The 12,929-nt window shown below is 42.0% G+C and overlaps 1 protein-coding gene across 6 annotated transcripts in view; it reads left to right on the forward strand.

The window, feature by feature from the left end:
• SH3RF2 (SH3 domain containing ring finger 2) overlaps window positions 1–12,929 on the forward strand; it is a 127,199-nt gene that overhangs the window by 47,806 nt on the left and 66,464 nt on the right. The gene's annotated exons all lie outside the window — the stretch shown is intronic.

Here is a 12,929-nt window from a genome sequence, read left to right on the forward strand (position 1 = left end):
TACAAAAGACCCAGCGAACAATGCCAAAGATATTGGCACCTATGTGGATAAAACCTTATGGAAAAGAGAACTGTCACGTATTCTGCCATATCTCATATTCCTAAGGAAGACTTTTGGCTCTATCTCAGAGTGAAAAATGATTGCAAATAACTTCTATAACTTACCCATCAGTGATCTTTCCCATTTCTTGGAGACTTTCAGGAGGTTTCCCTAAGTTCAGACTTTTTGTTGAAAGAAATGACCTTATGTCCAGTGGACAAATGGTGTGTGAGTCTTTAGCACCCCTCTGATGCACAGCCACTCGCTCCTTCCATGAAGTTCAGCTCTATAGGCAGGCAGGGCACTTCTTCTCCAAGGTCATGTCTATTTCACTTGGTATAAATTAGAAGAATGCTCTGAATTTTTATTTGAAAGAGGCAAACTTCAGATTTGCAGAAGGTCTTGGTAATTAAAAATCTCGGCTTCAGCTGGGCATGGTGGCTCATGCCTGTAATCCCAGCACTTTAGGAGGCAGAGGCAGGAAAATGGCTTGAGCCCAGAGTTCAAGACCAGCCTGGGCAACATAGCAAGACCCAGTCTCTCCTAAAAATTAAAAAATTAAGAACTAGAAATACCGTTTGACCCAGCCATCCCATTACTGGGTATATACCCAAATGACTATAAATCATGCTGCTATAAAGACACATGCACATGTATGTTTATTGCGGCATTATTCACAATAGCAAAGACTTGGAACCAACCCAAATGTCCAACAATGATAGACTGGATTAAGAAAATGTGGCACAGATACACCATGGAATACTATGCAGCCATAAAAAATGATGAGTTCATGTCCTTTGTAGGGACATGGATGAAATTGGAAATCATCATTCTCAGTAAACTATCGCAAGAACAAAAAACCAAACACCGCATATTCTCACTCATAGGTGGGAATTGAACAATGAGATCACATGGACACAGGAAGGGGAATATCACACTCTGGGGACTGTGGTGGGGTGGGGGGAGGGGGGAGGGATAGCATTGGGAGATATACCTAATGCTAGATGACGAGCTAGTAGGTGCAGCACACCAGCATGGCACATGTATACATATGTAACTAACCTGCACAATGTGCACATGTACCCTAAAACTTAAAGTATAATAAAAAATATATATATATATAAAAAAAAAAATTAGCTGAGCATGGTGGCACATGCCTATAGCCCCAGCTATTTGGGAGGCCAAGGTGGGAGGATCGCTTGAGCCCAGGAGGACCAGGCTTCAGTGAGCCATGGTCACACCACTTCATTCCAGCCTGGACAACAGAGCAAGACCCTGTCTCAAAAAAAAAAAGGTCTTGGCTTCAGGGACAACTGAACTGAGAGGGAAGAAGTCCAACTTCCCAGGGCTTGTGGTCTCCAACAAGGGTCATGCTAGGCTTTTTCTTTTGGTATCACAAAATTAAACTGCAAATAAGTATAAATACGCACACACACAAACTAGTAAATCTTAAAAGATGGAGATTAATTAAGAAGTAAACCACTTGAAATCAAGACGTAACTTTTTGACAATTGAGGACAAGCCCAGCTCCTTCAGATCTTCTCTTCAAGGTCATTCTCCCCAAGGGCCTGGGAGTATTTACAGTCACTTCATTCCTCACACAACAGCCTATCAGCTTGCGGCACCTTTACCTCACTGGCAATTTTGAGGAGGACCACATACACAAAAGTGGAGAGAATAATCAACTCTATAGAATAATGAAAAGCAGAGAATGTAATGAACTGCCTTCTACCCATGACTAAAGTTTCAACAGTTATTACCATTTTGCCAATTTGGTTTCATCTCACCTGTCACGTTTATTTCTGATGTATTTTAAAGATACTCCTGGAGCTTTCATAATTCACCTTTAAAAAGCTCCGGGTCTGGTACAGTGGCTCATGCCTATAATCCCAGTACTTTGGGAGGCTGAAGAGGGAGCCCAGGCATTGGAGACCAGCCTGAGCAATACAGCAAGACCCCATCTCTACAAAACAAAAATAAAAATTAGCTGGGCATGGTGGCATGTGCCTGTAGTCCTGGCTACTTTGGAGGCTGAGGCAGGAGGATCTCTTGAGCCCAGGAGTTTGAGGCTTCAGTGAGCAATGATTGCACTGCTGCACTCCAGCCTGGGCAACAGAGCAAGACTTGTCTCAAATAAATAAATAAATAAATAGATAAATGTCTGTTATCTTTAGAGTTGGGAAGAACGGTAAAAATCATCTTCTTCACTTTGCAGTTGAGGAAACAGGCCCAGAGAGGTTCAGTACCTCATTCAAGGACACAGTGTATAAGTTGTAAATCACGTTCAGGGGCCACCTCCAGCCCCCAGGCCAGCTGGTCGCATTAGGAGAAACCTCCACGTCATTAGTCATTCCTCCTTCAGCTCCAAAAACCTCTCAGAGGAGAAAGCCAGGGTAGAGCAACCAGAGCTTTGCTTTTCCTCTAAGCCAGGGGAGAAGTAGTGGTGGGAGGGTTGTTTGACTCATTTTTTCTCACTCTGCATGGTGTATTTGGCTCAGTTTCTCAAACCATATGGAAAAAGACTCACCCACCACGTGCCACACCTATTGGAAAAGCTCAATCTGGAAAGGGGGATAATGAAAGAGGGCAGAATTGCCTCCCAGGCCGAATGAGATGGCACTTTCCCTCATCCTTCAGGCTCCCACATACCCCTTGCCCTTCTCCACAGGTGCCCTGTGCCCTGGTGGAGAAGAGATGGTGACGGAAATCTTTTGCTTCCCTGGGGAGTTCAGTCCTATCCCACTGAACAGCTCTGGGCATTGGCATCTAGCCCATTTCAAAAACAATCCCAAGCTATTTATTGAGAACCAGCTTATGTTTGGAGCCAGGGATATGGCTCTAGACATATCTTGGATTACCTCCTAGGATAGGGAAATGAGATCACCTCAAAGAAATCTCAGGGAAATGTGTGGAGGAAAAAATGAAAATACGCCAATGGCAGCCCTGAAAAGGCACTACTGACTGTAAGCAGCTCTTTCTCTGCCCAGGTGATGTAAACTCCTACTTCCTTCCCTTTTCCCTGCTGCAGAACCCTGGAACTGATGAAGGAGGGACCAAGAGATAAAGGCTGGCATATTCTGAGTGTTTGATGAATATTGGCTTGAAAAAGGAAGGAAGGGATGTCATGCCCACAGACTCAAAGTGGCAGGAGTTAGGTAAAGAAGGAAAAGGGAGCCTATGATGTCTTAGCATTCTACCAAAGACTGGAAGAAGAGAGGCCAAAGCAAAAGACTGAGGGGAGAGAAAGAGAGAGACACTTGCTAATATAGCCCAGGAATGAGAAAACAGGAAAATATTTTTTCTTTGTTTTAAATTTTTTCCATAAGTTATTGGGGTACAGGTGGTATTTGGTTACATGAGTAAGTTCTTTAGGGGTGATTTGTGAGATTTTGGTGCACCCATCACCTGAGCAATATATACTGCACCTTATTTGAGTTCTTTTATCCCTCGCACCCTTCCCCCGAAGCCCCCAAAGTCTATTGTATCATTCTTTTGCCTTTGCATCCTCATAGCTTAGCTCCCACATATCAGTGAGAACATACAATGGAGAAAACATTAAAATAAATAAAGAGAGAAACACATAACAAAAGTCACACAACATAATAGAATTTCAGATATAAATAAGCAGCTAATAAAGAGAATCTTCCCTACGTTGGGTTCCTTTCCATCCCTCAAGTCTCTGACCTCCCATGAGGTCATAACATAATTCTTTTCCTTCATAACATTTACTCCAGCTTGCAATTATATATTTATGTGTGTTTATAAGTCTGATCTTTGTTTCCTCAACTAGAATGTAAGCTCCATGAAGGGTCTTGACCATACCTAGCATGGTTGGCACTCAAAAAATATTTGTTGAAAGCAAAAAAGGAATGAATGATGACTAGAGCTGGGAAGTCAGACCAGAAGCTATAACAGCAGGCCTATTACCCCTCTCTCCTAAGCTTCCTTATTTATTGAGCACTTATTATTTTCCAGGCATTCCACTAAGTATTCTACATTGTTTATCACATTAATCGTCTCCAAAACCATGAGGAAGTGTGCTCAGGGGTCCCAAGATCACCTTCACTTTCAATTATTCACTAGAAGGACTCACACAACTCAGCAAAGCCATTATACTCATGGTTATAGTTTATTCCAGTGAAAGAATATAAGTTAAAGTCAGCAGTGGAAAAAGGCACATTAGGGCAGAGTCCAGGAGCTTCCATAAAGCTTCCAGTTGTCCTCTCCCAGTGGAGTCATGCAGACAGCATTTCTTTTTACCAGAGACTTGCTGTCCAGGATTTTACTGGAGATTTCATTGTGTGATGACATTTACCATCTCAGACCACCCATGTGGCTGCCCTCAGTCTCCAGCCCCTCCAGAGGTCGAGCTTCTACCGCTTGGCCCAGAGCTCCCACCATAAATCACATTGTTAGCTTAGACTATCTCATGTGACCCAAGGCCTCCAGGTAGACAAAGTCTCTCCGATCAGCCAAAATATTCTAAGGACTTAGAGGTTATCTCCCAGGCAAGAGCCAAAACTTTTGTCAGAATATGCAGGGTTTGGATAACCCAGACTCGCTGAGTTTGCTGCACAGGGAAATAATAGTATTAGCCCCAATTTGTGGATGGTCCAAACTAAGGATCAGGGATGCTAAATGTTTTGGCCAAAGTTACAAAAGCCAGAATGCAAACAAACATCCCACTTGATTCTAACATGAGTTCTTAACTATTGCATCCTAGTACCTCTCCTGAAGTAAAGTTTTCTATGAAAAAAAAACAAAAACAAAAAACTCACGCAGAGTGTCTTATAAAACTGGTCTCAAATCTGAATGTCGGATTTAGGGATTTCCACTTGGTAAGATCACCGTGAGCTTTCTGCTGATCTCAAGCACCCAGCAGTGGATCATCTGGGATTTGCCAAGGCCAGGTGGATCTGATCCTCCTGTTGGGTGAGCACTGGGGTTTGCGTAGTGTCTCCCTCCTTATCAGAGAAGAGAAAACATACACAAGGGCTAACCAGCCCTTTCTAATATTTACTCTATTTCCCCCAACAAATCTGCTCCAAAAAGATTATCACTATGAGCGAAGGAGGCACAGTGGCTTCGTTGGTTAAGCAGCAACTACAAAGTTAGGGTACAGTACAATTTTTGACCCCTTACCTTATCAGTGGAGTGAACCCACAGGGAAAGTTACATTTCCCTTGCCCAGCATTCCCAAGACACGTGGGCTCTTCCAGCAAAGTGCCCCAGATGCAATTATGCAAATCACGTTCACAAAATAAAACTTCTGAAAAGCGAGTCAGCAAAGAAACCTGTGTGATTTTGCTGATTCAGTGATGCCTAACTTTATTTGAGTATGGAACCTTTGTGTATGTGTGTATAACACCAAATCATTAAAATTGGGGGATGTTTAGAAAACATGATGAAAACAATCCTTCTTTTCCCTAGCTCATCCAATAGATCTGCACTTGAGTAATTCTTATCAGCCATTTGTATTAACCTTGCATGCATTCTATGTATCTGAGAACAGTAATTCCTGAATGTTTTCAGAGTAATTCACTCATTCATTCATCAAGCATTTCTTAAACACCTACGTGTGTACAGTGTTCAAAGATAGAGAGGCAGAGATGCTTCAGACACAAATCCTGAATTCTCCAGCAGCAGATAACTTAGCCTGGGAAATGATACATAACTTGAGTCAAAGGCCAGGATGGTTTTGGTTTTGGGCTGCATTCTCCAGTGATGGGCAATCTCATGACCAGCTCAGGGAAGTAAACCATTGATAAGCCATTAGCTCAGCATATTGATATTGGTCCCACCTGATGCGAGGAGTAGAGAGAACCAGGCCAACCTTTCTAAATTGGTGGGAAGCATTGCCAGGGTGTGTCAAAGAGCTTGTTACACAGTAGCAGGTTGAGTTCTCATCTCAGCTCTGCTTTTTCCCTTGTATGTGTCACTGTGGTTGATTCTACTCCACTTACATTCCTTTTCTTTTACCCTGTTATCAGCCTTTACCTCCCTTTATTTTTAAAATTGGAAATAAACTCAGGGCTCACTGGCAGCTGAACGTCCTGCTGTTTCTGAATTTTGCTATTTGGATATTACATTTTTATGAAGTTGGTTGTTTCTGGGTTTCAAATATGTGCTGGTTAGGACTGGTCCAGTTTCAAGTGTCAAAAAATAACTCCAAGTAGTTTAAGTAATCAACAGTAAATTGGGGATATAGAGAATTGGAGATCTCATCTAACTGAATAACCAGGCACCATTTAATCTAGGAGTTCAGATTTTATTGTCAGGGCTCTAGCTATCTAGTTACCTATCTAGCTTGCTATATCTAGTTCTGCTGCCTTCTACAGCTTCTTTCAGGAAAGTGTGTCTACTGGTTGGGAAATATCACCAATATAATAGCCAACATTGAACTACAATATATTGCACTGGTGGTCCAAAGTCCACAACCTGAAGGCTCATAATTCAAAAGCAATAGAGATTATTTCTCAGTATCTGTATATCAAATCTCAGAGAAAATACTAATTATCCCTGATTGAGGCACATGCCTCATCACTGTGCTGAGGGTTTGGGATATTCTAACTGGCTAGCCTGGCCCACGTACCCTTATGTGTATGATGTGGCCAGGGTGAATAACCTGCCTATCAGAAGGTAAGGAGAGAACAGGTGGTTCCTCACAGAAGGGGATGCTTGGAAAAGCAACAACATAATTTTATTACTAAAGTGCCTGCAAGCTCTTGTCTCTGAAGCCTATGCATTATCTTTCTATCAAAATCATTCCTCTTGTAGCTTCCAGACCCTACTGAGGAGACAAATGAATAGGTGAATTACAAAAGCATAGAGTCTTGAGCTTTTTTAATATCAGAAAAGGAAAGCATTTTAGGTATACCCAAGGAAAAAGAGTTTGGTGATGACCTGACTGTGAGATCTCCACACAAACTTTATTTGTGTGCCTTCTCGCCCCTGCATCTGTAGAGACAGAAAACAATGATGGGTGAGAAAAGCTAGTGCCAACAATACAACAGGTGAGAGCTAATGTGGAACTTGGAATCTTTTTCCCTTGAGAGAGCAGTGGGGGACTGGATAGAATCAACCAGCTGAGTCTCTTCAGATGCTTAACTTTTATGTGAGAGCTCTAGAGTTCAATAATTCATGCTATTACAACCAGCAGCAAGCAAATTGCATTCACATTCGATTCAGATTTTGATTACAAAACAGAGCCCCAAATGAGTTTTATGATGGAAAAACATGCTAGGTGACTTCAGGTGGATGGCAGACAATGAGAATGGTAAAAACACCCAGGCTTTCAGGTCAAACGAGCCTCAGCCAATCTTGGATCTGCCATACACTGGCTGTGTGACCTTGTTTGGTGACATTTCCCATATCAGAACTTCTGTTTCCTCATCATAAAATAGGATAATACTATCTACTTCATAGGGTTTTGAGAGCATATGAATGAGATAATACATGGAAAGTGCAGTAGTGCAATAATGTAAGAAAAATGTCTGTGGCCTGGCAGAACCCCAATAAATGTTAATTTCCTTTCCTCTTCAGAGTCATTCACTCTCTCCCTCTCTCTTCCCCTCGCTCCACCGCTTCCTGCTTCCCTCTGCCCTGCTTTGCACTATGGAAGCCAATGTTTTCCGTGAGTATGAACATAGAAATGAGACTACCAGAGGAGCGATTATCCAAAATGGAGAAAAAGAAGAAAGAGGGTCTTCTTGTTAACAATAGAATCTATATATAATTCATTTCCACAATATTTATTTGTGTTGAGGGGAGATGGAGAAAAGATGAAAATAGGCAATTAGTACTATTTTAGGGTTTCAAGGTTTAGGCACCTTCAAAGCAATTTGAGCATTTTGTGTAATTTTAGTTTAATATGCTCTCTCAGTAAGTCATTAAAACATGTAAGCTACCTGCACTGCAAATATCTTTCAGAAAAAAGAAAAGAAAGAAAGAAAGCTAGCAATTTACAAAGCCTATAGCCTATGTCAAAACTCCATTCATTGCCCCCATTTGAGTTAGAATAAGATATAGCTTAGACCTACAGTAGCATCAAACTTGGTGAGGGAGCTTGATAAAAATGCAGCTACTTGAATCCTACTCCAAGAGATTCTGATCAAATCAGTCAGGGGTGGGATCAAGGCATTCACATTTTTAACACCTCCCAGATTCTCATAGGGGGAAACCACAGATTATATTTTAAGAAAAAGGCCTGGTGCAATGCCTCACACCTATAATCTTAGCACTTTGGGAGGCCGAGGCAGGTGGATCACTTGAGCTTAGGAGTTTGAGACCAGCCTGAACAACATGGTGAAACCCAGTCTCTGCAAAAAATACAAAAAAAATTAGCCAGGCGTGGTGGTGCACACCTGTAGTCACAGCTACTTGGGGGGCTGAGGCAGGAAGATCACTTAACCTGGGAGGTTGAGGCTACAGAGGCCAAGACCATGACACTGCACTCCAGCTTGGGTGACAAAGTGAGACCCTGTCTCAAAAAAAGAAAAAGAATTGCAGGCTTGGGCTTGGGGATACTGAGTTCAAATCCTAAATTCATTATTTTCTAGCTTTGTGAACTTGGGCAACTTTTAAATTTTTTGTATTAGTCTGTTTTCACACTGCTGATAAAGACATACCCAAGACTGGGCAATTTATAAAAGAAAAAGGTTTAATTGGACTTATAGTTCCACATGGCTGGGGAAGCCTCACAATCATGGCAGAAGGCAAGGAGGAGCAAATCACATCTTACATGGATGACAGCAGGCAGAGAGAACTTGTGCAGGGGAACTCCTCTTTTTAAAACCATCAGATCTCATGAGACTTATTCACTATCATAAGAACAGCACAGGAAAGACTTGCCCCCGTGATTCAATTACCTCCCACTGGGTCCCTCCCACAACATGTGGGAATTCAAGATGAGATCTGGGTGGGGACAGAGCCAAATCATATCATTCTGCCCCTGGCCCCTCCCAAATCTCACGGCCTCACATTTCAAAACCAATCATGCCTTCACAACAGTCCCCCAAAGTCTTAACTCATTTCAGCATTAACTCAAAAGTCCATAGTCCAAAGTCTCATCCAAGACAAGGCAAGTCCCTTTCACCTATGAGCCTGTAAAATCAAAAGCAGGTTAGTAACTTCCTAGATACAGTGGGGGTACAGGCATTGGGTGAATACAGTCATTTCAAATGGGAGAAATAGGCTAGAACAAAGGAGCTACAGGCCCCATGCAAGTCCAAAATCAAGTAGGGCAGTCAAATTTTAAAGCTTCCAAAATTATCTCCTTTGACTCTGTGTCTCACATCCAGATCACGCTAATGCAAGAGGTAGGTTCCCATGATCTTGGGCAGCTTGGGTACAGCCTTCCTCCCAGCTGCTTTTCACAGGCTGATGTTGAGTGTCTGCAGCTTTTCCAGGCACATAGTGAAAGCTGACAGTGGATCTACCATTCTGTGGTCTGGAGGATGGTGGCCGTCTTCTCACAGCTCCACTAGGCAGTGCCCTAGTAGGGACTCTGTGGGGGGGCTCTGACCCCACATTTTCCATCTGCACTGCCCTAGCAGAGGTTCTCCATGACAGGCCCGCCACTGCAGCAAAATTCTGCCTGGACATCCAGGTGTTTCCATACATCTTCTGAAATCTAGGCAGAGGTTCCCAAACCTCAATTCTTGACTTCTGTGTACTTGCAGGCTCAACACCAAGTGGAAGCTGCCAAGGCTTGAGGCTTGCACCCTTTGAAGTCATGGCCCAAGCTCTATATTGGCCCCTTTCAGCCACAGCTGGAGCAGCTGGGACACAGGGCACCAAGTCCCTAGGCTGAACACAGCACGGGGACCCTGGGCCCGGCCCATGAAACCACTTTTTCCTCCTAGGCCTCCAGGCCTGTGATGGGAGGGGCTGCCATGAAGAACTCTGACATGCCCTGGAGACATGTTCCCCCCACCCCCCTGTTGTCTTGGGGATTAACAGTGAGCTTATTACTTATGCAAATATCTGCAGCCTGCAGTGGGCTTCAATTTCTCCTCAGAAAATGGGATTTCCTTTTCTATCACATTGTCAGACTGCAAATTTTCCAAACTTTTATGCTTAGTTTCCCTTATAAAACTGAATGCCTTTAACAGCACCCAAGTCACCTCTTGAATGCTTTGCTGCTTAGAAATTTTTTCCACCAGATACGCTAAATCAACTCTCTCAAGTTTGAAGTTCCACAAATCTCTAGGGCAGATGCAAAATGCTGCCAGTCTCTGCTGAAACATAACAAGAGTCACCTTTGCTCCAGTTCCCAACAAGTTTCTCATCTCCATCTGAGACCACCTCAGCTTGGACCTTATTGTTCATATCGCTATCAGCATTTTTGTCAAAGTCATTCAACAAGTCTCTAGGAAGTTCCAAACTTTCCCACATTTTGCTGTCTTCTTCTGAGCCCTCCAAATTTTTCCAACCTCTGCCTGTTACCCAGTTCCAAAGCTGCTTCCATATTTTCAGGTATCTTTTCAGCAACACCCCACTCTACTTGTACCAATTTATTGTATTAGTCCATTTTCATGTTATTGATAAAGACATGCCTGAGCCTGGGAAGAAAAGGAGGTTTAATTGGACTTACAGTCCCACATGGATGGGGAGGCCTCCGAATCATGTCAGGAGGTGAAAGGCAATTCTTACATGGCAGCAGCCAGAGAAAATGAGGAAGAAACAAAAGCGGAAACCCTTGATACACCCATCAGATCTCATGAGACTTTTATTCACAATCATGAGAACAGCACAGGAAAGATTTGCTCCCATGATTCAATTACCTCCCACCAGGCCCCTCCCAAACACGTGGGAATTCAAGTTGAGATTTGGGTGGGGACACAGCCAAACCATATCATTTTCTGATCCCCAGTTTTTTAATCTAAAAATTGACATTTGAAATAATACACACCTCAAAGGTTGTTGTGAGAATTAGAGAGTGCTTAGCAAAGAGAATTAGAGCACTTAGCAAAGAATCTGGCACAAGAAAGAAGCACTCAGTAAAGGTTAGCTATTGATATTATAATTATGCAAATCTAAAGGGGCTTAGATCTTTTCTTATCTTCTCATTCTCCCTTTCTTTCCTTTTCTCTTTTCTGTTTTTCATAAATAATAATTTTAAAAAAGCCTCACAATTCATTCAGCAAGGTGGAAGTTTATTTAGCTCTCCACCAAAAGTCTGGATGTGAAGTAATCCAGGATGGGTGCAGAAGCTCTGAAACCCAGGCTCCTTCCCTATTAGGTGTGGCCCTCGTCCTCAGTATTCAAGATGGCAGCTAGAGCTCTAGGGATCATGTCTGCATTCCACATAGCAAGATGGAGGGGAGGAAAAGAAAACTCCGGAACGATGCTTCCTAAAGGTTGCTTACTCCCACACTGGCCTGGACTTAATCACCAGAAAGGATAAAAATGTGACCAATATTCCAGGTAGTCATGTACCCAGAAAAATGTGATATTACAATGGAAAATTGAGAGAAAGAAGTATGGAGGAACAATTATTGTTCCCTGATGTACCCAACCCCGGGGGTCTAACAGATTTGGGTCATTCCCCAGAAATCCATTCTCATCCAGCTTTTACGTGCTTATTTCTCAGGTAGGGAACACCTTCCCCAAAAAAGTTAGTTGCATAGTTTGCTTATCCTACTCAGCTTGGCTTACTTTCTAAATTCCTCTCATACCTTTTACCTCTCATCCACCAACTTCATTCATTTTCTAACTGTCCAATTTTAATAAGCAATACAATTATTTTATTATAGAAAAGTTAGAGAACACAGCTAAGCACTTAGGAAAAAAAGTGTTTTTTCAATTTTCAAAAATTTCACCACTTAGAGATAACCACTTCTAAAATATTGGCATATAGTCATCTAACATTTTCCCTAGATAAAAATATACATGTGTATTTATAATGAAAATCTAGTCTACATAACTATTCTTAACCTCTTCTGTTACACTTAATGGTATATTATCAGTAACGCTCAATATTATTAATTATAGAAAAACATCAATTTTAATGACTGCAAAGTTTTTCATTGTATGGGTATGGCTATATAATAATTTATTCAACCAATTCCCTGTTTATCCCACAGCATTATGTTAAACCCCCTAGCACATGTATCTTTGCTCATTTGTCCACCAGTTTCCTGGGGATGAGCTGTGTTCCTGTGGTTTTTTCACCCCTGGGGTCTCCTTACGTATCTGGGGACCAGCAGAAAAGGACACCTCCACCATTCCATCACCAAAGTAATGTTGGGTCTTATCTCTACCACTAAGCTGCTCGGAATTCTTCTTTCAAATGATCATTGCGGATTCAGGAGATCCATGAAGACTTAAATTAATGCCTCTCTATACCCCATTGCATGAATAGCAAGATTATGAACAGCAAGACTGCTACAATGAGAGGTGATTACATAATCCCACTGATTGGAAAAGCACAAAATAAAATACTACCTTAGGTGACTGAAGCACTTCCTCTTAGTCTGTTAGAACTTGCAGTTTACCCAGCAGACTTCGAGCAAGACTGGAGTGAGGCCATTTCTACGTGAAAAAAAAATTTCAATTAGTAAAAATGCATTTGACTGAAATAATTATTTAGACAACTGATTTGACAAACGATTATGCTTGAGCTGATTTTTTTTTAAAAACTGACGATTGATCTCTGACTAATTGTTTGTCTCAGTTGAGCTTCCTAATGATCCAAATGCTCATTTTATAAATGAATACAGTTTAAGAAAGATTAAGTAACTTAGCCATGATTACACAAAAGGAAAGAGGTAGAGCCAGAATTCAAAATCAGTATTCAGACCCAGAAAGAGTCACTGACTCCCATCTCATAGACGTAGAGTCAAGTTCACGGCCCTGTTCCTTGGGTAGTGATTAAGAAAAGGGGTTCT

Source organism: Gorilla gorilla, chromosome 4, assembly GCF_029281585.2.
Source record: "Gorilla gorilla gorilla isolate KB3781 chromosome 4, NHGRI_mGorGor1-v2.1_pri, whole genome shotgun sequence".
NCBI classification, from domain to species: domain Eukaryota; kingdom Metazoa; phylum Chordata; class Mammalia; order Primates; family Hominidae; genus Gorilla; species Gorilla gorilla.